Source organism: Cygnus atratus, chromosome 6 (genome assembly GCF_013377495.2).
Source record: "Cygnus atratus isolate AKBS03 ecotype Queensland, Australia chromosome 6, CAtr_DNAZoo_HiC_assembly, whole genome shotgun sequence".
NCBI classification, from domain to species: domain Eukaryota; kingdom Metazoa; phylum Chordata; class Aves; order Anseriformes; family Anatidae; genus Cygnus; species Cygnus atratus.
The window spans coordinates 11,206,632-11,233,055 of NC_066367.1; the positions used below are offsets into that span (position 1 = coordinate 11,206,632).

At 46.4% G+C, this 26,424-nt stretch overlaps 1 protein-coding gene across 15 annotated transcripts in view; it reads right to left on the bottom strand.

Annotated features, from left to right (window-relative positions):
* The window catches only part of LOC118258970 (histone deacetylase 4), a 251,621-nt gene extending 228,669 nt beyond the window's left edge, over positions 1–22,952 (bottom strand). For 5 of the 15 annotated variants that reach the window (XM_050711538.1, XM_035568215.2, XM_035568162.2 and 2 more), the window contains exon 1: positions 22,770–22,931. The gene's annotated coding sequence lies outside the window, so the exon portion shown is untranslated. Of the gene's footprint in view, positions 1–22,259; positions 22,361–22,769 lie in introns of those variants that run through there. The other 10 variants (XM_050711537.1, XM_035568206.2, XM_035568153.2 and 7 more) reach the window with 5 other exon arrangements.
* Between the last annotated feature and the right edge of the window lie 3,472 nt (positions 22,953–26,424).

The window sequence follows — 26,424 nt, forward strand, 5'->3', positions numbered from 1 at the left end:
AACCCTGAGCAGTGGTCCCTCGCCTTCTTCCTCTCCAACTGCGTGAGCAGGTCTGACCCCAAGCCCCCGAAGCCCCCCGCAGACCCCACTCCACCACCCATCCCTACAGCATCCCCTCCGTACACTTTCCAATAACACTTCCCCCCCCCCCACGGGGCATGTAGACAACAATTAAGATACAGAACTGCAAGCGAACTAGGAAGCGTGAGTAATCTGACAGTTTTCCAAGTCTACTTCCATACATTTTGTAGCTACCGAAAGCTTTTCTCATTTTTTATTTATTTATTTTAAAAGTAATCACAGCAATCCTGCCGTTCCGCCACGCAGTTGTTTTGACAGCATGGACGTTCACCTTCCTCTTCTCGGCCCTCCCCAGATGTGTCTCTGCCAGTCACGATGACAGATGTGCGATAACCAATAATTAAAATTCTGGCAGAACCGCGTTTGCAAAGCTCTGTTTTTCAGAGCTTAAATCACCAGAGTATTTGAGCCAAGATAAAACTCCTGGCCCGAGGTTTAGGCTCCAAGACTGGTTTAAGCCGAGCTTGGTTGCTTCAGGATGCCCGTACGTCGGTGACCTCGCTTCACCCGCTGACCCCGTCAGACAAACACCACCAGCATCCTCAGACGGCGACACTGCAGCGAGCTGACAAGATCACTTGGAAACCTGACACAAAACCTAACTGCTCGCTGACTCAACGCATCGCCGCCCGGTGCAAGTCATACGCACGCCACGCACATCGCTGCGCTCCCGAGTTCGCTTCTAGGTCCAGTGAAAGCTGCTCTGCCTTCCAGAGCCCCCAGATGCTAACAGCTTTGGGCAAGACATGGCCTTTTAGGAGGACAAGCTCACAAAGGCAACACCAGGAGCGACACAAGGAGAATGCCTTCTGCACGCTGGCACTTCTTCAGCTCGCAGCAGCACTCCAGCACCGCAGGGCTTGGTCTCCAAAAGCCATGGAAACACCCATCTTCCAAAAAGCATTAATTCATCCGTACTTATATATGCAATGTGAGGAAGGAGAGAATTTTTTTTCCAAAATCTACCAAGGTTTTAAGATTTCTTACCGCATAAACAGGCAAACAGATTTCAGTTTAATCCCACACGCTCTACTCGAGATGACGACGACCACAGCTTGAAGCTTGCTTGGATCCCTTGCCCACAACGCGCAGCCTGCAAACGACCCAACGCTGCAGCACGCACTTGCTTTGCACAGACCCAGAGACCTGACGAGAGGCAGCCCTTCCATCACAGCTTATCGATTAAAGCTCTCCTCTGGCAACAGACCCAGAACCTTACCCAGAGGGGGGTGGGGAAAAAAAAAAAAAAAAAAAAAGCTGCCTTCATTTTTCTGGGGTTGTTTTTCAAAGACTGCCAATATAAAATCTATATTGGAAAGGAGGAGGAGAAAAGGAAGAGAGGACGCATATAGCTGTTCAGAGTAGTAATAATTTAGCATGACCACAAAATGATTTACTACATCTATTTAGAGCACAGGCAGCGTGAAACAGTCTCCCAGGCTGACTCTTCCCTCCAGGGACCATGTCTCCAGAGCCACCACTTTGCAAGATGACAAAAATAGCAGCGGTAGTCCTGAGGACTCATGCAACCCTTTGACAACACCACTTCAACTCTTCTCCAGCAGCACGCTACTTTCCTGAAGCTGTCTCAAGAGACCAGGATACAGAAGCATCGCCCAGTTCCAGAAGCGTTGGATTTCTTACCGTTTCAACAATACCCAAAACAGAGCTGTCACCGAAAACATATCTGCAAGCCTCAAACAACATCTGACATCCTCTCAAAGAGTTTTAAGTCTCTGAAGACTGTTTCTGTCTCTAAAGATGTACCACAGGGGCAAGAACTTTATAAACAGACTGCACTATAAAACGCACCATCCACTTAATGCTCAGCTGTGGACAGAAGAGCAACTAGAACAGTTGACAGTAATAGAAACTAAAAATAGAACACCAGTTTTCTGCTGTATTAGCCAAATAAAAGTTTACTGTTCCTCCAAAATCACAAATATTTGGTGAAAAACTAGACTTCCCTCTCCATTTCCAAGTACACAGGATAACCAGAAGAGTGGCAAAAAAAAAGAGCAAGAAAAACAATCAGCAGCGTGGTACAAATTCCTTGCGTACACTAAGCAGATTATAAGTCTTCAGCCTGGAACAGAGATGGCTGAGACATATTACAGCGACAGTCTGCAGAATTATAATTAATACGAAGAAATCACCAGTCACTGTTTTCTACCTCTTTCAGAGAGGAAGGTTTTTCCATTCTTTTTCTAGAAGAGAGTTCAGATGGATATCTAGAAGGAAAGTAGCAGCAAAGATACAGCAGTCGGCAAGTTACAACAGGGAGCATGACAAGCTCCTCAGCAGCACTAAGAAACTGACTCCGGGTGCTAGAGAAAGCAAAAGTTTTCATTCACTCCAAAAGCAAACGTATAAACAGTAAGCACTTCTTCAGAAGGCCAGGAAACCCACAAAACAAGTCTCTGGCTCACAGGAGGGTGTTTCAGAGAGCTGTCCTCTTCCAAAATGCCTCCCCAGGTACATCATCTGGGATGCTGCTGAAGATCATGGCAACCAAGCACAAAGAACAAAGCACACCACCAACATATGCAGTCACCAAGGAAGAACTTTGGCTTTACATGTTAACAACAAATTCACTGGTAATACTCAAGTTGCACAGTGGCCTTTACATGGACAAAGTATCAGGCAGTAACTGACTACAAGGTTGGCCCCACAGCAAGAGCCATTCTTCGCTTGTCAAAGTTTTAGCAAAGATATCAAGAACAAGCAGCAAAGGGGCTGCTGAAGTTTGCAGCCTTCAGGCTGCACCAGTCTTAGACTGGTTCCCCAGAGGAAAGGCTAGAAAGGAAACTCTGTATTTTTCCCCTAGAATTTAAGTGGGAAACATTTGGTTCTTTCACTAACGCATGCGCTCTTCCTTCATCAAAAAAAACGTGCTCACCTGTGCTTTGCCATACACTGACACGACAGAGTCCCATCTTGCAAAATGTTTACTCCTTACAGCTTTCTATACTGCACTAAAATAATACATGAAATTCTAAATCAATTCCCACACAATAGGTTAGTACACGTGCATTAAGTTAAAAATACTCAAGTGAGCTGGCAGAAGTTCCTTCATGGCACTCAGATATCCACTTGGAAGAAGAAAAAGCAGCATCAGTCTGAGAACCTGAAGGCTTCATTACAGCTAGACTAATAACTAAACAGAACACCCAACCCAGTGCAGCTATTTCAAATACAGCTTCTCAGCAGCGGTATAATAGCCACATACATGTCATCGTTCAGATCCAGACTGGACAGCAGGGCATCACAACTTTGCTCAACTTCTTGTTCTATACCCTTACCTTGCAGTAGCAAAATTAGAGGCACATACTTTTAAGATCAAAAGCTCAACACAGTGACCTAAGTGTACTAACCATCTAAGAAATACAGAGCATTACCCAGTACTTCAAGGAATTAAAACACACATTTGTTTAGCAAGTGCTGACATTTCAGTGCCAGCCCTTACAAGTGCTATTCTCACATGACAGCCTAGAGTAGAACAAATATTGTGTTTCCGCCTCTCCCTTAAACTTCCACTTTCAAGTGCACGCTGCGAGGATTTATTACTTGTATGCTCACACTAAACATTTTAACTTTGTGACAGGTTTTGTATGGTGTAGCGTTAAAAAAGGGATTCGATCTCTAACTACATTGGCTTTAAGTGTTAAATTACAGTATGTGTACATTAAGACTTCAAGAATAACTGATACCTACTTTGTATTTACACAGTTCCTCCAAGGAAGGCTATAATGCATTTCTAGACAGTCCCTAGTAGTTGCTTTTGGAGCAATCCTGCTGTTATTTCATACAGCGGCTTGTTAAGCAAGCCTTTGCAATACAAGCAGTGCTGTACATGCACTGAAATCACCATCCAATGATAAAAGGAAACAACATGAACAGCAGCCACAAATGAGAAAACAACACTAATTGTGAGCTACTTTATTAACACTGAACCAAACCGCAGCAACTCAAGGATAGCAAGCCTATATACGCATAATTAGGATATTTGCAACAGAACTTCTCAATAAAAATAATTAAAAAAAATTCTACAGTTTCGTACTCATCTGCTTATGAGAAGAAACACAGCACTGCAAATGTCCATGGCACCCAGATTTCTTCAGAAAGGCTGACTTTCCAAGGCTTTTTTCAGTTGGGTTTCAAAGGCGAGCAAGCTGCTCATACTGATCTCCAGATATAAATCTAAAGCTCAGGTGCTAGCCTAAAACTAAGAACACATGGGACACTGATATTTCAGAAGTGAAGATCTCTCTTCACCCATTTCAAAGTTAAATTAACATGTACCTAACTCTTTTAAAGCTTGGCCCTAGCAGAAGCCTGCAGTTAAACACCCTTTCCTCACTAAGTTTTACAGCAAGGGCTATTTGGAAGAACGTGCTTTTTGCATATTCTGCACAAAATCCCTTGCGGCAACACCTATACTTGCACAAATCATCACGTTGATCAAAAATTACACCTGCTTTGAAAGGTGAAGGTCCCTCCTTCATGTCTAAAAAAGAAAACCCTTAGATCTTCTAGGGGACACCACAACCCCGCCCCCCCCCCCCCCCCCAAATTTTTGTGGCTCTTGTCTTTCAGTGCTAGGAGTATGCAAGAGTATAAACATTATTTCTACCTCCACGATTTCACACCAAGAGCAATACTACCAAGGAGCTGAAAAAGGGATCTTCTGGCACCTGCTCCATTCTGGGGCCTTGACAAGTATTGCTCTAAAGGCAGTGTTGCACAAGATACCTCAAATATACACACAAGTGAAAAAACAAGGGCGTGGAGGCAACAAAAGCTTTTGGAAACAGTCTGCCCTGGCAGCCCAAAGGCCCACCCATACCCTGGGGCGCATCAGGCACTGCTCCAGGTCAAGGGAAGGGATTGTCCTTCTCTGCTCTGGTGTGGCTTCACCTTGAGCACTGTGTGGTTTTGGGCAACACAGTATAAAAAGGTCATAAAACTATTAGAGAGTATCTAAAGGAGGGCTATGAAGATGGTGAAGGGTCTAGAGGACAAGACATACGAGGAGCAGCTGAGGTCCCTTGGTTTGTTCAGCTCCGAGCAGAGCAGGCTGAGGGGAGGCCTCATGGCGGCCTGCAGCTCCCTCACGAGGGGAGCGGAGGGGCAGGCGCTGAGCTCTGCTCTCTGGGGACAGCGACAGGACCCGAGTGAACGGCATGGAGCTGGGACAGGGGAGGGTCAGGCTGGGTGTTAGGGAAAGGTTCTGCACCCAGAGGGTGGTCAGACACTGGGACAGGGATGTGGTCATGGCACCAAATCTGCCAGAGTTCAAGAAGCATTTGGACACTGCTCTCAGACATATGGTTTGATTTTGGGGTGGTTGTGTGTGGAGCCAGGAGTTGGACTCGATGTTCCTTGTGGGTCCCGTCCAACTCAGGATATTCTATGGTTCTATAATCAAGTACGTGACAAGTGAACCTAAATTCCTCTGATACGTGATCCAAGTCTGTGAACACAAGATCATCTTTAGGAGTCATGTTCAGCCTGTGGGAGCTCCAATTTAAAAGTGGGCAACTGCTTCGATTTTTTTTTCCCCTCTGACTCAAGCAGAAACACGGGTCATAGAAGAGCTGCAGTTTGAGAAATACAACTGACTATGTGTAAAACCTGGGAATATGTAAACTTGCAGGATTACAGAACCCTCCCTGACTAGCAAGACTCTGGCACAGGGTCTGAAAGAGCAGGATGCTTCTGAGCTTGATCCAGTTTCTCAGCAAGAGCAGCAAGAACAAGCAGTCTCACAGATGGATCCGCGTGGGAGGGAGAAAGGATAAAAGTCTGCCTTGGGAGCCTGTTCCAGCTGCTACTGAAGCCTTGGAGGAATTGGTACAAATTGGGCAGAGTTACCTATAAAAATCTTCTCTATCTTGGCCATTTCTGAAGCCCTTTTCTTCCCTCACTCCGTGTTTCTCCTTAATCCTAGTACTTCTGCTTTTGAAAGAGTTCAAATCAGATAGTTCAAAGTAGTGCTTAGCAGAAAGTAAATGAATGCTGTGAGGTGAAGGACAACATCCGTCTCATTTCTTGACTCCTTTGTAGAGCACTCTGCAATAATTCAATAGTACAAAATTCAATAGCTACAATAATTTAAAAGCGCAGAAGTCAGAACTCTTTGGAAATACTTGGCTGAAAAGTGATAAAAACGGGATATTCTTTCTAATCAAAGTCTTCTGATGAACATTCCCAGTGCCACGAAGTTTGTTTGACCAGCAGACAACCACATTTCACCAACTGAAGCTTTCCACCACAAGCACGGGAACAGCTAAAGCTTCCTGTCAATGCATCTGAACTCAACACTTAACAATATGAAGATCCCCCTAATTCATGCAACTTTTAGTATCAGCAACACTTTGAAATTTACCACTGTATCACTGTACTAAAGTCACATTAAAATATTTCAGCAGTGCTGCCATCTCTCTGTTCTGCTGACACCGTCTTCACAGTGCATGTTGCACTGAAGAAATTTCCCAATTCCTATCTCTACATGCTGCTAGCAGAGCAGAGAGCAAGGGGGAAAAACTGGATCATGACAGAAGTTTGTGGACCCAGCCACCATTTTTCTGCAGACTTGGTGCATCAAGTCCAAACCTGTTTCTTTGCCTGCTTATCCATGCACTTGCACACACAAACACCCTTTCTTTTTCAAAGTAAAATGGTATAGCCAAAAAAAGGTTACCAACACCTTTAAGTGATTAGTTTTGAAAGTCAACTGAAAACCTTCAGCTTTCCAACTTCATTTTCACTCTAGCTCAACTTTCTGAACTGCTGAAAACAAACAATACACAAATCTTTACGTAGGGCTGTTTTTCAAATCCTCATCTATAGGTAGGGGAAGGCAGAGAGAAAAACATCTACCTTTTCTATTCATGTACTTCAGCTGTTACTGCCCACATCTGAACTTCTTGTTCCTTCTGACAAGGAATCAGAATTACTGGTCACTAGCTGTGCCTAACCCATCTGGTCTACCAACATAAAGTAGCTGAGTACATGTGTCATCAATCACTGCTAATTACTTCATTAACTTGGAAAAAGAATATCAACTTTTTTTTAAAAGAACAAACATTGTTTAAGGTTAGTTTAGGTTTGTTTGTTTTTTTTTTTAATTGAATGCTATCTGATTACCAAGAGAAAGCTATTTACAATCTGAACACTAAAGCAATTCTGTCACATAACTTGTGCAATTCTTTGGTCTGGTAAAACATTTAAATGAGTTTCTTTAGAAGTGACTACATTGCAATGCAAGTTTTAACCAGCACTAAGTTTAACCAGAGGCTGAATTATGCACGTTCTCAGGCTCTCCATGCTCACGCTGCACAATGCCAACCATGCAGACATTCCCACCTACTAGCACCATGCTTTTAAGTTCTGACCTTTGTCACGCTCTTGGAAAGAAACATGCCTCAAGGTCTCCACAAACAAGTTGCGTCATTTTCAAGTGGACGTTTAGCCTTCCGCTGTTCACTGCGGAACAGTGGCATGAAAAATATTACAACCATTTGTGTATTTTAAGCTACAGCGCAGATATCCAGGTATTTCTGGCAAGGAAGAAACCCCATGCCACCACGCTAACACCACAAACTAAAATAGGTCCAGACTCATGCATTGTGATGCAAACATACCCACACTGAGCCTGGTTCGCCCCTGCAGATCTCAGCCCCCTCTTCCCCACCACCGCCCCGGCCCCACAGGCTCGCCATGCTGCCGCCCAGCCTCATCCAGCCACGCTCTCTGGGAAGAACCACTTCACTCCCCTCTCCGTTGAGCATTTTCATGCCCTGGTTACATGGTTTAAACACTCTCCGAGCTATCGTCAGCCTTCAAAACGCCATTTTGTTTGAGGAAAATGCTGATCCAGTTTTCTACATCTAGATGACATACACGCCCTGCAAAGAGTACCTGCTAACACAGCCTTACGGCACCAACGGCCTCCACCTCTGCTTGCACACATCCCATCTCACTCCCAAGCTCCAAGACGGTGATTTCTGATGGCAATAGAGGAAAAGGTGCATGTTCCTCCACTCCTGAAGGAGTGGACGCATCGCAGAGCCCCAGTACCCCATTCTCCCCAGTGTCAGCTCCTGTAAGAATGATGGATAATGAGGCAGAAGTCTCCTGAACAGGTGCCACGTCTCTCATGGCCCCCATCTTCCACAAATTGACCCCAGCCTTACCTAACTTCTGGTGTTACTTTGCATTTCTTCTCTTAACATACCTCTGTTTTCCTACAGCCTAGGAAATGATCTGTGGTAACCATAGGGCATTATTTATCTTTGTATCTTTTCTCAAAGCATTTCCCAATACAGCATCGCCTACCCCCAAATTTTACATATGAGCATAAAGGATAGTGTATTGAACAAAACTACAGCTTTGCCTTTAAATTGCCTTTTTTTTTTTTTCCTTCAGAAAACCTTTTCTCCTCTCATCATCAGCATATGAAAAGTGATACTGACATATACCTGCAAAAGCATGACAGAACCGGCAGTCAAACATTGAAATTCAGATAACTGACAGTACTAAAATGCAAGTCAACAGCTATTTCTGCCATGAGAAGAACCTTAAACTGTGAGGGTTTTGTTGTCGTATATATTTTTTTTTTAAATATGCAACATATTAGTTAGCAGTCTTTTCCTTTTGAAAAAATCCAGAGATGCCTTTGCTAAAATATGCTGCTTTTAGCCTGATGTGTGTTATGCCGGGACTGAACACCACGCAGTGCTGCTATCTCCCCAGCAGTCCTGCTGCCTCTCGGGTCATGCCCAAAACTCACTGGATTACCTCTAGGAACACAGGGTAGTCCTGTGCATGCCGTTCAATCCCTGGCTTACCTGCCAAAGCTGCTGAGACATCAAGCATCCAGCCGCACGAGCCTGCCAGTCACTCAAAAAAGCAGCAATGGCCACGGGAAGATAAAGCAAACGTATGCCCTCGTACGCACAGAAGTTGCAGGCTTTTCCACTTGCTCTGCTTTCACATTACAAGTCATGCTCTCAAACCAAAACCATGGCCAGAAGGGAAGGTTAATCCCCACCAATGTTACTTTGTGTGTTGAAATTGCCTAGGGTTAAAATTGTAATGACCAACATCACTCCTTAATAAAAACTTGAATCCTCAGTCAAAAATTTCAAGCTCGCAATTGACAAGCAAGAAATACCATGGCATGAGCAAGGAAAGAACTGACACTACCCATACTTCACGCGATTGGGGTTTGTTTTTCCGAATTATTAGTTTTATAATGCCATTGAAGCAAAAAGAGGACAAGACCCTTTGAAGAAGTTTTCGCAGGTTACCTTTAGAGAGGCAGAGACCATCTAACTTTCAGGAGCTTTCCTAGCTGTTATTTCTAACACTGGGATTGTTATTTAACTCAGACTGAAGGAAGAGCTGTTTACTTTATGATTTAGACCACATTTTATATAGCCCTTTTTATCTGCTTGCACAACTTGAACACAGCAAGACAAATTAGAATTGTTTCTTGAAATAAGAAAACTGCATTGCAAAGCAACAAGAACTGGGACATATTTCAAGGACTGATACAGTATCTGCCATGTTTTGAGTGTCTTTTTTTTTTTAAAAGGTAGATTTTAAAACACTGTCAGCTGCCACTTGAAAAAAAGACTTCAGCTCTCTATCCTCAAGGAAAGCTTAAATCCCTAGCTTAGATACGCAAGGATTCACATTCTGTTAAGTTTCTGTGATCCATCCTATTTCACCTAAGGTGCTGTAGATTAAAATTTATACTGCTGTTTATGGCTTTACACACTAAATGGCAAACACAATTTTCATCCCTGTAAGACAGGGCAGGAATCAAGCAAAGCAATTTAAAGCTAGTTTTGTCCCTCTTCACTCTCAATTATTAAAACACTGTAGCCCAAACTTCAGGATCACCTATTCACTCTCCTAGGATTTTTGTTTGTTTTTTTGGTTTGGGTTTTTTTTTGCACATTTGCATAGTCCTAAATATCTTCATGTAGAGAAGACGCTAGCAGTTTCAGCTAACACACCAGCAGAAATTGCTTGGCTTCCAAGATGAGCATCCATGAGCCACCACAGCTCCACTGTACAGAATTTCCGTCATGTTGTGACTCCATGTGCGGTACTCTAAAATACATGAACAGGAAGGAATGCAAAATACAAAGTCTTTGGCTTTGTATTCAGATCATCATTTAAAAAAAACACCTCGTGTCACCACAAACGTAATGACTAATAAGTTACACTACATAAGAGGACAAAATAGCCCAAGAACCAATGTTAGCAACCACTGCTAGTGCTTCAGACCCCTTCTGTAAGAAGTCTGCGAAAATGCAAAGGTAGTTATGGCACGCTACAAGAGACAAACAACTCCTTTGGATTTTAGTATTCTCTGAAAATTTTTGTTTCGTTGCCAGTTTTAAATTCTAGCAACCTGAGACACCGCAAAGCAAGCACGCCTCTTTGTTACCTCAAGTCGCTCTGCATGCAAAGCATGCGCCAAGGCTGGAGCGGGGGGAAGGAGACGGTAAGAATTTCTTTCTGAAACGGAATGGGGAGATAATATCAAGAACGGGAGCAGAGGCTGCTGACATATCTGCATGCAGACAAGCCAGTAAATATGCAAATAGGCAGCCACTTCTACCAAGAGTGCAAGAAACCAATAATGTGTGAAAACTACTTCGAGTCTGCTAAAATATACGGTATTGAAGTGAGCTGCACCACTCGAGCACAGCACTGCACAGAACGGCTCACTTTGACCAAGACAGGTTTGCTTCTCTTTCAAGGAAATGCTGAACCAAGTTTTCTACTCAAAAAATGTCTCAGCTCTGAATATCACGACATTTATGAATCACTTTGAACGTTTACCTTTTACTACTCTAATTTGGAAGTACTATAGAAAAGACTCAACATCGAGCTGTAAAGCACCCTGACAAAGCTGCATCAATTACCAGCTACAAACACTTCCACAAGCCAGGAAAGAGCTTCTTGCCCAGAAGCCAAAACAGCAAATTTCACACAAGATTTCAGAGAGAGGGGAAAATAAAGGCTGTATTGACTGTGCATCCCTGAAGACTGACCTTACAGAGCTAGAACTGAAGCCGACGTGACTTGATAGCAGATAACCTCAGAAGTTAAGAGCTGTTTCAGAAAGGCAATACTGGGACATCCATCTGCTGTCCTTGAAGTTGTGAGGGGAAAAGACACACACCCTTGCAGATATATAGATAGATAGATATTTACGTGTAGACAGTGGAGACAAAGAAAGATTTTTTTTTTCTTTTTTTCCCCACTTCATTTTATCTGCCTACTACCTCCAAACCAAGCTCAAAAGCTGGCTTTGGCTGTAGCCCGAGACACACATCTTGCCCTTTTAGGAGCAAAACTGTTCTGGGGAGCCAAGCAGCTCTTCCCTACTGCGGCAGGGACACCGAACTCCGCTGCAGTAAGTTATCTTTTCGCTCAGCAAGCCCATTTCCTAACGGGGAAGAAAGTGGGACACCTGCCCTTGGCCTTTCTTCTGAGAGGAAGCCAGCTATCAAGCAAGCACAGGGAATGCAAGCTTCAGCGACTGTCAGTCCCAAACAGCAAGCACAGACAACAGCTAGGTTTAAAGGTGTAAATAAAGAAAAATCAGACCACCTTTCCACACTAAGTCTCCCACGTATGGCCCAACACCTCAGAAACAATTAGCCAGAAAAGTAAGCCTCTGCGGAGAGATTAAAGCAACCTACAACTCCTCAAAAGCAGGACCTCGAGCCAGCAGCGAGGCTTCGCAGATTTTCTTGCGGGAAGCCGCCTCCAGACCCCTCCAGACCAGCAGTAAACATCACAGAAAGCAGCGAGAGACCACTGGGCACGGCGCACAGCACTGGAGCTCCAGAAGAAAGGTTCAGACAGTGGGTGGTTGCTTTCAGGGAGGCTGCACACAGACAAAATCCACAGGAAGAGGTGCGTGAGAGACGAGCGATTGCAACGTGCTGGACCACGAAACGCGCTCAGGGCTTTCACTCTCCATCACAGCCACCCCAAAGGCCGTCACTGGAGGCAAATTTCCTCCTGCCAGGAAAGCCCTCGGGCGTCCCTCTCGTCCAGCAGTCCTCCTGCAGCTGCAGTAAGACAGTACCTTTTCCTATGTTTGCTTGAATTTCACACCCACAATTCTTGGTTGGCTGCAACATATGCTCAGAACTCGGTTATCTGCACTCAGAGGCTGTGATAATTTAGGTTTTCATTGCCAGTGTTAAGAACAAGCCTCAGAGCTATACACTGAGGCCCTGGAATTTAAATATACGATAACACTGTAAATCAAAGGAAACAAATTCCTTAAGGAAAACTTTTTTGCATGCCAGATCAGTTCCCACTAGTAACTGCTGTGCTTTGACAAGAGATAAATATTTACAGTCTAGAACAGAGAACACCTTGTGTCGCAATACTCGGAATGCAAGCCCCATCAGTACCCTGTATACTTAAGGAGTTATTTTGATTTTATTTTTTAATATTTGGAGTACCTAGAAGCACGCATTACTCTGCCCATGAACACTACCAAAATGAAAACCCGAAGGTAAGTCATATAGAGAAATTGCCAAAGACACTGAACCTGGAACAGATTTTAAGGGTTTAGGTGATTTACAGCAAAGGTCTAAATTATTGCTAATATGGTTTCTGGTTTTGTTTTTAAAAATAAAGCCTAATGTGCTCTAGTAAACGTAGACATTGGAGTTTTTTGTTTTGTTTTGTTTTTTTGTTTTTTTTTTTTTTTGGGGGGGGAGGGGGGTTGGTTGTTTTTTTTAAACCAGGGCAAAAATAGCAGAGGGGAAAATGTCCTCCTTAGGCTGGGGATACCCCTCTGGGAATATTCTCAAAAGAGGGGTGGGAAAGCTCAGTCCCTAGATTGTTAGGGTTTCTCTCAGTTTCCAGCTTGCTTCCCAACCTCCCAGCTTGATCAGCTGCTTCCAGCAAAGGCAGGAATGCAGGGAATGTCATTCATAATGGCACTTGGGAAGATCAAGGAATTGCAAGCGTACGACCGGATATCCTTCTCACAGGAGGGATGATAAAGCCCATGCAAAGATGCTGCTCTCATTTCTAGTGTTACATGGTGGCGTCTCAAGTTGCCTGGTTTTCCTGCCTTTTTAAATTAGGTAAATACCGAATTAAACATGAATGCAATGTTTCCTATTTTATCTATGCAGTCCTAACTCCAGTTTCAAACAGGACCCACACGGATACAGTCTGGTTTAGCTGTTATACTACGGGATTTCATGTCTGCAGTGTAACATCCCTTACCCAATTGCTATGTGGGCATTTGGGGCACAACCTTTGAGGTGTGGCAGGCTGGCAGCTGGTAGGCTTACAGAAGAGTTCGATGTCTATCTGAGGGTCTCAGTTTCCTTACTTCTCCTCTTACAATGGATCTACCACCTCGTGCAGCACTCTCCTGCACTGACCTCGCTCCTGCCGTAGTCAGCATTACTCAATGATAACCATCTCCTCAATCAGTCAAGCACAAATTTCTCGTTTGCTCCCCTGCTTTCAGCATCCCTGTACATCAGTTTATTTATAGACGAGCATTTTTACAGCAAAGACCAGAAGGAGCACACTCTCGCTGCCGAACGGAACTCAGCTGTGATTTCTAACGCTGTCACTACCTGACAGAAGGACACTTTACGCAGACGGCCTCAGAAAATTGGTTCTAGCTAACGGCTGCTGTCCACGACCGCTGCCCAGCCCCGGGCATCACCGCAGCTCCCAGCCCACCACCACCCCCAGGTCACCAGCCCGTTTGCAGAGACCAGCCTAATACTGCCCAAAAGCCATTCACACCAGCCATCCCTCCACTAAAATCGTGTTTTTCCACATGTGCAGGCTTTCTAGCAGGCATAATCTAGCAAAAGAAACCCACTAGCCACAGAGGTGAGCGAGTCCACACAACCTGTGTAAATCCACCTGAAACCACCACGGATTGTTCATAAAATTGTGTAGTAGAAACCTTTTCTGTTTTCGGTGGCACATAGCCCGTGAACAAGTCTAACATTCCAGGCCATCTTTGTCAAGGGATACTAGAAATGCTACACTTTGCCCTGTACCACATCAATACAGGATCCAGAAATATCCAGCTCTTCTGCCTTACACCACGTTTGATAACTTATAACACGAAAACTCAGATTGCCGTTCTGCATTACGAGTTCCCATGCACCACTTCACAGGTTTTGCCAAGCTTCAAGCGTTTCTTTTTAATGCTATGACTCCATTCACAATTATGATTAAGCCCATCATCGAATGCTTCACGCTTCAGGCACTGGGAGCAGATGAGGCAGCAGCCTTCCCTCACTGCGGGGCAGAGCACAGGCTTCTGTACGAGGATGAGGGAGAAAAGCCCAGTGGGAGGATAGGTAAGGACAGCCCTTGCCAAAGCGTTCTCCACCTACCATGTGCCATCAGAAACTCCCTGCAGTTTGCTTCGGGTTCTCTCCTTCATCCTTGGACAGCACTTCCAGGCTAAAAACGTTGTGAAAGGCAGCGTTCATTCAAACATCCTTCGGCCTCACCAAGCTCTAGCAGCAGGTGAGTTGGAGGGAGGGAAAAAATCCTCCCAACCAAAGCATTATCGTAAGTTTCAAATAGAAAATGAGCCCAAGAGAGATGGGATGAAGTTCATAACAGAAGACATTGGAAAAATAATTTATTTTATGAGATCCGTTTACATCAAGATGAGGAAAAACCGAAACGCAGACCACGGAAGCCAGTGCCTGTTCCAATCCATTGGAAGAATCCACCCAACGTCTGTTTCTTCCCATGTTGCGGTGCCAGTGAGCAACAGCAGCACTGAATTTGCAGAGCTTCAGCTCACTCGTGACACTAATCGCTGCCTACGGCGGAGGTGAAGCTTACAGAAACCCAGGGTTTTGTTTGTTGGCTAGCAGTACAAAACAGCAGCAGCCCACCAGGCTTTCCGCTTTCCATGCGGGACAAGAAAGGGCTGTGCTTACAACCCAACAAAGATCTTGCTATCATCACAGACACCCATTTGTTCCAAAAAGCCAAGCTTCTTGGCAGGGCATTCATCCTGCTCTCTTGCAGCAGTCCAACCTCTGTTTCAGAGTCCTGCTACCTTGCTCACACCGCGACGTGGACAAGTCCTCTGCAAATTCAGCCAGAGCACGAGGCAAAACAGCTCTTCGTGACCTCCATGCTGGCTGGAAAAGCAACTCTTCTTTTGTTTGGAGAAACTAGTTCCACCTATGCACTGCTCTAAAACACGACGCAGCCCGCAAGAAAGTGCAGTTTTACCTACAAGCTCTCCTAGGACCTCCCCAGTCCAACAGCCTGCACAGCTGGTCCTCCCTTCCCTCTGCTCCTTGGGAAAAAGTCTTGACGTTTGATGTGAAGGCTGATATCCCCATCTACCAGGCTCTCAAAACTAAAATCCACAGACTGTTCCACTTTCAGAGCCCTCAGCATTTTCAAGTGGTTAATTCTCTAACTCTTCTTCACTCGAAGCAACGTTATTTGAGCAGAACAGCAAACCTTACAGGTCCATGTTTCACCTGAACTCGCAGCAAGAAGGCAGGCCAGTTTTTTGACCACCCTAAGAACCACCTGTATTCGGGACTGCAACAAAGTCGGGAACAAACACCAACAGAAGCTAGAAAACTGCGGTACCCAAGGGAATAAAAAAAAACGTAACTTTCCCAGTGCTGCGAAAAACCCTCCCTTTCTGAATTCTTGTTGGGAGCAGCATACAACAGAACTCATTCATTGTTTTCGGCTTACGTTTTGGAACCTTTTCTTGTAGCAACGCGAACAAAACGGGAAGTTTTGTCAACACAACACCAGAACTAACTTGAACATTTTTCTACAGAGCAAATGTAATGTGATTCTGTAAGCTATTTTAGTATAATGCAACACAGTAAAAGTACGTTAAGTGACTATAAATAACTTTGTGAAAGCTGCAGGCTTCGCCTTTTATTGAAGTAAAATGAAAACTCAAACGGGAAGAAGAATTGGAAATAAAACCGGGGGAAAGGGGAATAGAGCAATGTGCTCATCTATCTTTAATCTTGAACAGCAGATTTGAAGAACTGCTTGTTCAGCGTGAAACACTCCGAGGTATTAGCACGGAGGCAGCCGTGATGCTGCACCTCCCCGTCAGCGCCCGGAGGCAGGGGGACAGAGGACAAAGCAGAGACGTATAGCAGCCTGCAGCAGCTCTCACATTTAAGTTAATGCAAATCCCACCAGGAAACTAATGCCATCTCGTGCGTTTGACAAATGAAATTTGATTTTACACAAAACGAGTCATAGTATACTAATGTTCGCAGAATTTAACAGTAATTAAGTCTTGGTGACAGACATCTCATTAAAGCACCATTTCTTCAGAAAATAAATTAATAAAGTAAATTATTTCCTACATGTGAAACACCAAGATTCCTCGCTACTCATGAAAGACAAATGGAATTACATTTAATCGGATGTCAGTGTTTACCAGGATGAAAGAGTGAAGCGCTTAAAGAGATCAATTAATATAACGCACAGCCAGCCTGCTCGTGCCCAAACTGAGATTTTAATCTCCCGTACGTTAACTTACCCTATATGCCCACATGGAACAGCACCTGCACAATGCAGTTCTTTATCCAGCAGCTTACCGACTTGTACAGACCCAGGGGAGGCCTGCAGGAGACCAAACTCGAAAGCAAAGAGGAGCCACCAAACCCGCGCGTGACAGCCAGGTACCCATGGCAAGGCTTCCACGTGCCAGCCCAGCAAGTCCCACCGGCCACGCGGAGCTGAAACACTCACCCAGTGCTCTCCAGACATCACCCTGGGGACAAGACCCTGCCACAGCAACGCTCTGTCACATCCTACAACCCCTCTGGCTGCCTTGTGGTCCTTGGGCTAGGGTCTAGCGGGAGCACTGTTTGGGTAAAAAACCACGGACAGCATTAGCTGGACTCCAAAGAGGTTCCTGTTAGCCTAAGACCCAATTGTCAGACTGCAACCTTTTGCATTTTAAATAGTTTTTGTGTTTGGAACGAAGGTTCAAGCACTTGAGGCGGGCAGAAGGCTGCGTGTGCCCGTGACCACAAATTCCCCTACACTCACAGAGGTCAGCCTGAAGCAGCTTTTAATCAAGCTTCCGAGATAACATTCAATAGGAAGACATGAAGGAAACGAATGAAGTTAAGATGTGCCCAGTAATGAACGCCATGCAAAAAGCTTGAATTTTTAGAGGCAGGCCAAGCTGTAATTCCTTGCAAATGGAGCACCACCGAAGCTTTTCCAGGAAATTTTACATTCTTCTTCCAAGCGTTCCATTTTTCAACATCATTTTTGCAACCTCTGTGTGCTTTCCTGCTTCTCTGCCCTCACTTATTTTACCCACTTTTGCCCCTTTGACTTCTAAATTCTGTAAGGCAGCTCCTCCAAGACAGCCAGAAAAGCACTGCGTATTTGTTTCTTCCCCTCCTCTCAGCCTGAACTGCCCAAGTCTTTCCTGTGAAGGAGCATTGCCCAAAATCTGCTTGCTATTCAAGCAGTCCTGGCAACGCCAGGCATCACTTCATGAATCATCTGTTATATATTGCCTTATCAACATGGTCCACTGCGGGATAAAGTAAACCTGGCCCACTTCAGTCCACATAACACAACCAAAATGCAAGTGACATTAATTACTACAGCAATTTGAAGGAAACCCTCATCCAAGGTCTCAAACGCCACGGTAGGAGACAATCTACACCACGAATGCTAAGATGCATTTTATCCCCCACATCTACGTTTTACTTCAGTTTTTAGAAGACTATTTATCCCTTTTACTAGGTAACAATATTGCCAGATTTCTAATTATTGAAGCAGACAGCTTTACTGTTTCTGCTATTTCTCAGCTTACACAAGTTGAGGCAAAACCACATATTTTCAGTTTTGTTTTGTTTTCCTTTTTATTTTTTATGTTTTTTTCCCTAGACCTCTGAGATCAGCAAGCACACTGAGGAGAACCAGGTCCCTTTCATTTCTATGTAGCATTGGTACGCTTGGACCTTGGGAACCTGGAAGAAAAGGTAAATGGAAAACAGAGGTCATCTGTAAGGGAAGTGGACTCGGCACTGAACAAGTCTTGAATTAAGTGACAAGACCCATCCTGACAGCTTCTCTGTCCAACAGCACGCATCTTAACAAAAGCATAAGCTGAAAGCATTCCAGCAGAAGTCCGATTAAACACAAACCCCGTGGCTGGTCTTGCAGACTGGGTAGCAGGATTGAAAAATAACATTACAGAAAGGCGATGGGACAAATAGAAACAGGCAAAATGTAAACTGGGAGAGCAACGGAGTAGAAGATGACACCATAGAGGACAGTAGGAAGAGTCAAGAATACTTGGGAAATATTTCATCAGTGCCGTTATCGCTGTCCAAATAATACGTTCTTCATGGTTTGCAACAAGCTCTGCAGTTTGGAGCAGGTTAGCAGCAAACGAACTGTTCTGGTAACACGACCGTGTGCTCAACCAGAGATGCACGACAAGTAAAAATGAAGTCCCAAGGGCTTGGGGTTCTATACTACAAGGTAAGTGCGATACAGTAAGATGCACATATATATACACACACAAACACAGTATTTCCAGTAAATATAAATACAGGTAATGCCAGGGAGCACAACACAACCAATTCTTTAACAAGAAGAGGCCAGAACACCAAAGGAGCGTTTTAACCCCAAGAGTAAGTTGGCAGAGCTGGGTAGCAAACAGGAAGGTTTTCAAACCCTGAAGAGCGAGCATCACTTTCAGCACACTCTTAATCCACTTAACCCAGACAGCCGCACACGACACTTGAGAAAACACAAGGACAATTGGTTCGCTGTGACCTTACAGGTAGGCATGGCGCACAACAAGCGCTCCAGGAATGCAATCTGGAGGTGCTAAAAGCTGAAGGCAGCTGTCTCTCGGTGGAGCATGCCCAGCATTCAGCAGAGCGAGAAGGTAGAGCACCCACGTTGTCAGTCTGCACTCCTCAAGGTAAGGCCGTGCAAGAATTTTAAGAGACACTCAACATACTAATCCCTTTTTGCTAAGTTATTTGATAAGCGCATTTGTGAGCTCTCGCCCATTCTCAGCTCTGGATGAGGAAAGAAACGTGACCTTGAGTCTCTGACCCCACCGTATACCGCGTGTGTGGTGGGAAGTTGTTCTCTCAAGGCTTTGTTTTGCACGTTTTGGGGTATGTCCATGTAATAGGGAGCTTGTAGCTGCCTCAGACTAGAAACCCACAAACAAACCTAGAGGGAAAGTCTCTGAAGTTGCACACACTTCTACAACACGGATGCACCTTAAGATGGCTTTCAAGAAGCCTACTCCCCAGAGAGCTCAAAGCCATTCAAAAAGAGACTGAGAGGGCAATGCCATCTAAACCCAGGGGCTCCTGCTCATTTCTAAATTTTATTTTTAGTAAGCCCTATTCCTCGTCCTTGCAGTTCACCATGGGATTTAGCACTGAAGGCCAGGATCAACTCCACCTTTTTGGCAACCCCATGAATAAGCAGCTCCTGTGCTTCTGCCTCTGCCCACGGTGGAAGGGAAAGAGGAAAATTTACCAGGTAACTTCCTCAGAAGCTCATCAATCTGCATGTGTCGGTAAACACATCGCTCCAAGATAAAGAAAATAAATCTCCCTAAGGGCCTCGCGGTTTTTCCTTTTTCTGCACTAATGGAAGTCACCCGTGCAACACAAACATTGCGAAGCAGAAGGCTGCATCCTGACCAATGCAGAGGTCAGCCTATGCAAGAAACCACTTTTTTCTAATTTATTCTCCTAGTTTATTCCTTTTGCTCATAAGTCAGCATTAATCAACGAGCAATAAACGATACTTCCACGGAAAACGTCACGTCCATCGCGCATCAGGAGCTCGGTGCACAGAACCTGCTGCCTCCCGAGCTGGGCTTCTCCAGAGCTTCCTGCCCGTGGTGCTGACCGCAGGCTCCGCAGCTCAGGCCTGCCAGCCTCGCCGTGCTACGCAAGCACAGCCTTCCAAAGGAGCAGTTCCTCCCCAAAGGATAACAGCTTTCATTCCGTACGTACGCTTTTCTTTCATGCCTCCATCCCATTAAGTAAATGACAAATTCCTCTGGTATTCTGAGGTAATTTTCAAAATGCGTTTCGTGCTGTTCTAATCCCGTCCTCTCTCTACAGCCAGGTCCTGAAGCAAAACACTAAAGACATTCTAGGGCAGCAAAGTAAAATTTGAAAGATTTCAAGATTTTTTTTTTAGAACTTTTTTTCCCCCTCTAAGTTCAGAGGACCAAGGGCACAGCTTAATATTAGCAGCCAAGATCTGTCAGATGCACACGCTGAAACATGCCATTCCAACACGACAAAAACCATATAATCCTGGAAAGCCGCGTCTTACACTTTTGGGTTCATACAGAAAATCTGCAGTCACTAAAACTTACTCTTTCTAACTGGGTGGCATTTTACATTTCCAAATGTAATTGAGTGAGCATGTTGCCATGGTTACGGTAGGATTCTGCAATAACTTTGTTGCCTTGTAATTGCTGTATATTTGTATACAAGCAGCTGAGCTTTCTTAATTCAATGCCCTCTTAACTCTTTCGGAGAGGCAGCTTTGGGGCAGAGAACTCCGCGCAGCAGCGGCGCAAGCACCAGAGGGGACTGGAACTGGGCGCAGCGACAGACCGCGTAGAGGGGGAAAAAAAAGAAAAAAGAGGAAAGAGAAACCTTGCCAAGTAGCAGATTATTATATAAACTTCAGAGCTCCTTAGCTTTTAAAAAATGTTGTTGTTAAGAAAGTCTAATTCAGATAATTAACTTCAGGTAGCTTTTGGCAACGGCTGAAAGCACTCTGACAGCGGCGCAAGTCCCACTTAGTGACGGCCCATGCCACCAGTAAATCAAAACGCATTGGCAAAGAGGTCGCTTGCTCAATGGTGAAATCCACCGGGGCACGAGGACCACAACGACACTCACTCCATCCCCTAAATCTCAAATTAGCGTGAGGAAGACAACAGAACACAGCTGTTGGCAACGAGCACGATGCACCCCTGGCGAGAGCCAGCACCGAGCAGCGCGTGCCCGTGGCCTGAGCCACCTGCAGGCACCCAGCACAGCACCACGTCTCGGGAACGATTCCCGAGGGGTGATCTGTTCGGGAGCACGAGGTGATCCCGTGCGGTGCGATCCGCCCTGGCAAAGCGAGCGGCCGCAGCACGGAGCCTCGTCTGTGGAAGCCTTCGGACGCGAGCTATTGACAAGCAAGCAGGAGGGGGAAAAAGGCTTCCCCTATCATGAAATGCACGCACAAAACAATTACGCAAGTGCTTTGAATAAAAGGCAGGTTTACTTCCCTTTAAATGGCACTGGGTACCCAGCAATAACGTCCAATAATTGTTATGTAAATACGTCTGCTTGCTTAAGATGCCACGCTGCATTCGCCATGCCACAAACACTCCGAAGATAACATTTAGGGAAGCTCGGGGATTGCACAGCATCTTCCCTGATAAATTCCTGCAGCAAAACCCACACGCGAGCGCTCGGCAACACCTCCCTTCTGCTGCTCCACATGCATTATAAGCTATTTTTCCCCCCCTCCTTTTTTTTTTTTTTTTCCTTTTTTAAGTTACGGCCCAAAAAACTGTTGCACAAACGTGCGGCGTGCCAGGGCCAAAGGCTCCCTGCGCTCCCCGCGGATGCCAAAACCAAGGCATTTTGGGGGGAAAAGCCTGTTTTTAAGGACAGGTCCTAGCTCAGGCTGGGCTGGGATCTGTCATTCTCTGTTGCAGCCTAACCTCACCACAGGACCTCCGAGCGGCGCGGAGCATGAAAACACGACCCCCTTTATGCTTTTGACACCGAAAAAAGCGCTTTTTGGGTATTTTTGCCCTTTGGGAAGTGATGGGGGGGGGGGTGCCGGGTCCGGAGGCCTCTCCCCGCGCAGCCAGCGGGGCGCCGCTCCCCGCAGCGGGCGGTGCGGGGGGCAGACCCCGCTCCCTCCGCAAACTTCGGGCAGCGGAGCGAAGGGGCCCCGGTCCGCAGGCGTCGCCCCGGGGCCGCGGGCTCCGAGCGGCGGCGGTGGCGGACGCCGCCTCCCCCCCAACCCCCCGGGGGGTGCTCGGAGGGGCCCGTCCCGCCCCGCCGCCTCCCGCCTCCCGCCCCGTCCCGGTGCCGGCCGCTCACCGCTGCCCGCATGGCCCCGCTCGGCCCCGCTGCGCTGCGCTCCCCGCCGAGCCCCGCGCGGCTCCGAGGCGGCGGCGGCGGCGCGGGGCGGAGCCGCGGCCGCCCGGGAGTGGGGGGTGTGGCCATGCGCGCGGTGGGGGGGGCGTGGCCAACCGTGACCCCGCCCCCCCTCCCGCCTCATTCACAAAAAACGCCAGCGGTGGGAAGCGGGGGGGCGGGGCTGAGCGCCCATTGGGCGCCGCAGCTGCCCGTCACCGCCCCGCCCCGCCCGGCGCGCCGGCCAATCAGCGGGCGGCGAGGGGCCGCCGAGCCGCTCAAATCCGCCCGCCGCCGCCGCCAGCGCGACGCTGATTGGCTGCGGGAGCTGCCCGTCACCTCCCCCCGCGCACGCCCCGCCCTCCGGCACCCCGCGCGGCCGCAGCCCGCAGCCGGGCCGCCGACCCCTCCCGGAGCCCGGCGGCCGCGGGGAGGCCTCGGGCGGCGGCGGTGCCCGCGGGGCCGCGTACTGACCTGCGCGGCGGCGGCGGGGAGCCGGGCACGGCGCGGGCACGGCGCGGGCGCGGGCACGGCGCGGGCACGGCCCCGGCGCGGACACGGCGGCGCGCGCGCCCCCGACGGCCTCAGCCCGTGACGGGATCCGCCATCTTGGAATTTTTAGCGGCGGGGTCACGTGGTGCGACCATTTTTCCCCGCGGCCAATCAGGGCGCGCGGGCTATTTATAGCCGCGGCTCCCTCCTTGCCTCCCCGCTCCCTCTGCCCCTCCCGCCGGGGGGGGAAGGCAGCCAATCAGGCCCCGCCTCGCGCCGCCAGGCCCCGCCCACCGCCCGTCGCCTAGGCGACGCCGCGGCGCGCGGCCGGGCCGCTGCCCGCTGCCTGAGGCGGCCGCGGGCCGTGGCGGCCATTTGCTGCCCCCTGCCCCGGCACGGCCGGGCCCTCCCGGCCTGAGTTGTAGCAGCAGTCACGCGTCCTCTGCTCCTCCTGACACAGCCACAACTACAGTACCCTCATATATCATCCCCTTAGAGTACCCTGATTCTCAGGATAATGCATAGTATATATATTCTCAGTATACTATGTAGTATATATACTACATACCACACTACATATATATATAGCATCCTGATTCCCAGAATACTCCAAGGAGATACATTTACTGGAAATACCGTGGAAAATGCAAGCCATAGTAGATATACAGTGTTTTATTAGCCTATGGATTTATTTTTTTTTGAGGATTTCCCGCATCCAAAATCCCGCTCCCGAAGTTTCTTTAAATCCATCTAGTTACCTACAAAAATGGTGGCTAAATACACTGTTTTTAATAGTAAATAGCTGAATCACACTATGAAAAAGAGAGAGTATAGTTCAAAATACAAATATTTGCCTGAATTATCAAGGATAAAAAAAAAAAAAGGATTGTTCCACACGCCACTACCATGCTTTCCTAGCAAGTATCCAACGTTTAATTGATTTTTCTGTTTTCTAAGGAATTAACACTATTGAATTGTCAAACCTCCTCTCGCGGCCGTTTCGTGCCGGGCCAAGCCCCCAGCTGACACAATCACCATTTCACAAGAGTTTTGCTGTTCTGCCTTTGCTGTGCTCTGCCTGGCGCATCCTGCCTGAGGTGCGTGAGAAGCTGATCACCACTTCACACTTCACTGAAGGCATCGCCAGTGACCAAGGAGAGCCTAAATCTCCAATGCTGTGACATCAAATCTTATTAATCCACTTTCTTTTTTTTTTCGGTAGCTTTTTTTTTGAAGGCGAGGCACCATGCCAGTCCTAGAAGGAGAGATGGTTCTCTTTGGCTCTGTTCTGAGGTAAAGGCCATCTGCACAGCCTTCAAAACTCTCCTCTCACATCCAAGTACAGCTTCCAGAGGATGCTTGTGCTTCACATAGGTGGAGCCCTTGGCTTACACAGAGTTAAAGGAGTTAATGGTTCAGGCACGGACTCAGTGGTCTGCTCTTACGCCCCGGAGTGCAGCCACTGTGCCATACTCTTAGCCCGCCAGCAAATAGATGGGGACTTCCCACATCGCTTTCAAGGAGTTTCAAAGAATTCTTAACATCCTTGACTAAGACAGTATAAAATATATCTTTCCTACTCGTATGCAGCCCATCCCAGCACACTTCTGGTAGTTCTGATTAATTGACTCTTGCTAAATTGCTCTTAAACTTCCAGACTTTCCTTAAAGAATAATGGACTCCTGTAGTTCAGCCATCTGGACTTAGGTAAAATCTGGGACCTGAAGGGAATTGCTAACAACTTCGTCCCTCCCTCAAAATTTACACATATATATATATATCTTAGCATAAAAGCACAGCCTTTTTTTTTTTTTGAGATGTTTAATGACTGCATATCTGTTCAAAAGTGCCACCCATCTAAAAATCCTGTCATATTGATTTGACCCCTACAGTTGCTTTTTTTCCTGTTCTGTGAACAACATGCTCACTTCTTGGCAGAGGTCAGAATTAGTCTGACAGTTCCATCAGCAAAAGCATCCCATTAACTTCAGCTTTCCAGTCTTACTTTATTTTTAGAAGATTAATATATTAGCAGAAATTTACAACAAGCATTACATTTTGATTATTCTAAGCTTGAGCCTACGGGCAGCACAGCCTGCCTTGTTGTTTTGGAATATTCTCTCCTTAACATGCGTCTAAGAACACCACTGGCATGAAGAGCATCACTTCTGCATAAAGCTAAAGCCCGTTTTGATTCATTTTTAGGTTATATTGGCTTGTGGGCTTGTTTGTTTGTTGTTCTTTGGTTGGTGAGGTTTTAGGTTTCCTTGTACAGTTGTTCTGCTATCTTTATTTCAGGGCCAGTTTGTGTGCTCACACGTATGTACGCATGTGTGTATAAATAAGCTTCTAAATTATTTTAAAGCGTCAAGATACATATGGGTGTAAGTGCTTTAGGACTAGAAGGTCACTAATGCAGATTGTGTAGCTGACGAGGCAACATTTGCAACTGCCACAAGCTCCTCCGCGGACCTGACGACCGGCGGTCACACAGGTGGCTGTCTGCCCTCCCTTGCAGCTCCCCATTCCTGGTGGTTTGCTCACCAACACGAGGTGCAACCAACACTTTGCCTAAGAGGTCCCCGCAGGTTCCAAACACAGTGGGGCCCGGAGGTGCCCCCCAGCTATCTCCTTTCCCCACAGGCTGTATGCTGAGGGCTGGACGCTGCACTGCAGACCCGTTCTGCCACCCAGCTGCATACGTTGCCTCCAATGCCCTCTGCAGTGCTGAGGTCGTTTAAAAAGGAGAAGGAAGAAAAGAAAATTGTACCCTAAAAGTTGCCATGGAGTGTAAGTTTTATCTTCAAAATTGATTGATGCCGTACTAGTGGTCGTGGGTGTGAATACGTGTATCTATTAATACCCAGTCTAGGCTAACCTGTGCATAATGACAGAAAATTAAACCTTGTCATTGTTCGGATAAATTAGAATTCAAACATGAGCAAGAAAAAGTATTCTTGCTATATGTTAAATCTGACTGTATACAGTGTGGTCTGGCTTTGCTGTAATTGCAGCTGAAAAGTTTACTCAAAAGCCATTTGAATTAAAATATAGAAATTATTAAAAATAAATAAATAAATGGCAGAGCTAATTCATAAAGACTTAAATAAAATGCAATTACAGAGCTTCCCGCCTACCTCCACCTCATCTCTAGCCAAACTCTACTTCTTGTTTGTTAAAAATGGTTCCATTTTTTTATGTTCTTAAGCAGGTAACAGCCATCACAACACTCCTGCTGATTTCCCTCCCCAGCCACAGGGTTCTGATTAAAAGAAAATAGCGTCCCTCAGCTTTCCGTCCCCATGCTCCCTCTTCTACCACCTCTTCAGACACAAAAAGAGCATCAAGTAAGGGAGAAAAACAGCAAGAGCTTCCTCTAGATCCTTGCCACTGAAGAACAACACCTACCCCAAGTGCCAGTGTTTCAGCAGTCAAGCTTAGGCACAAGTGTGTGGATTGCATCCTTCTCTTTCTCCTGATCAGTTAGTTGCCATCATTGTTCTCCCCTGTATTTTTCTCCCGCCAGCCACCCTTCTTTACCTTATCTCCCACTCCCATCTGTTCTGCATCCTTCCTACATCATACTCATTTACTCCTTTCTGCCATCAGGAAAAAAAAAGCCACAGATCTAAAACAC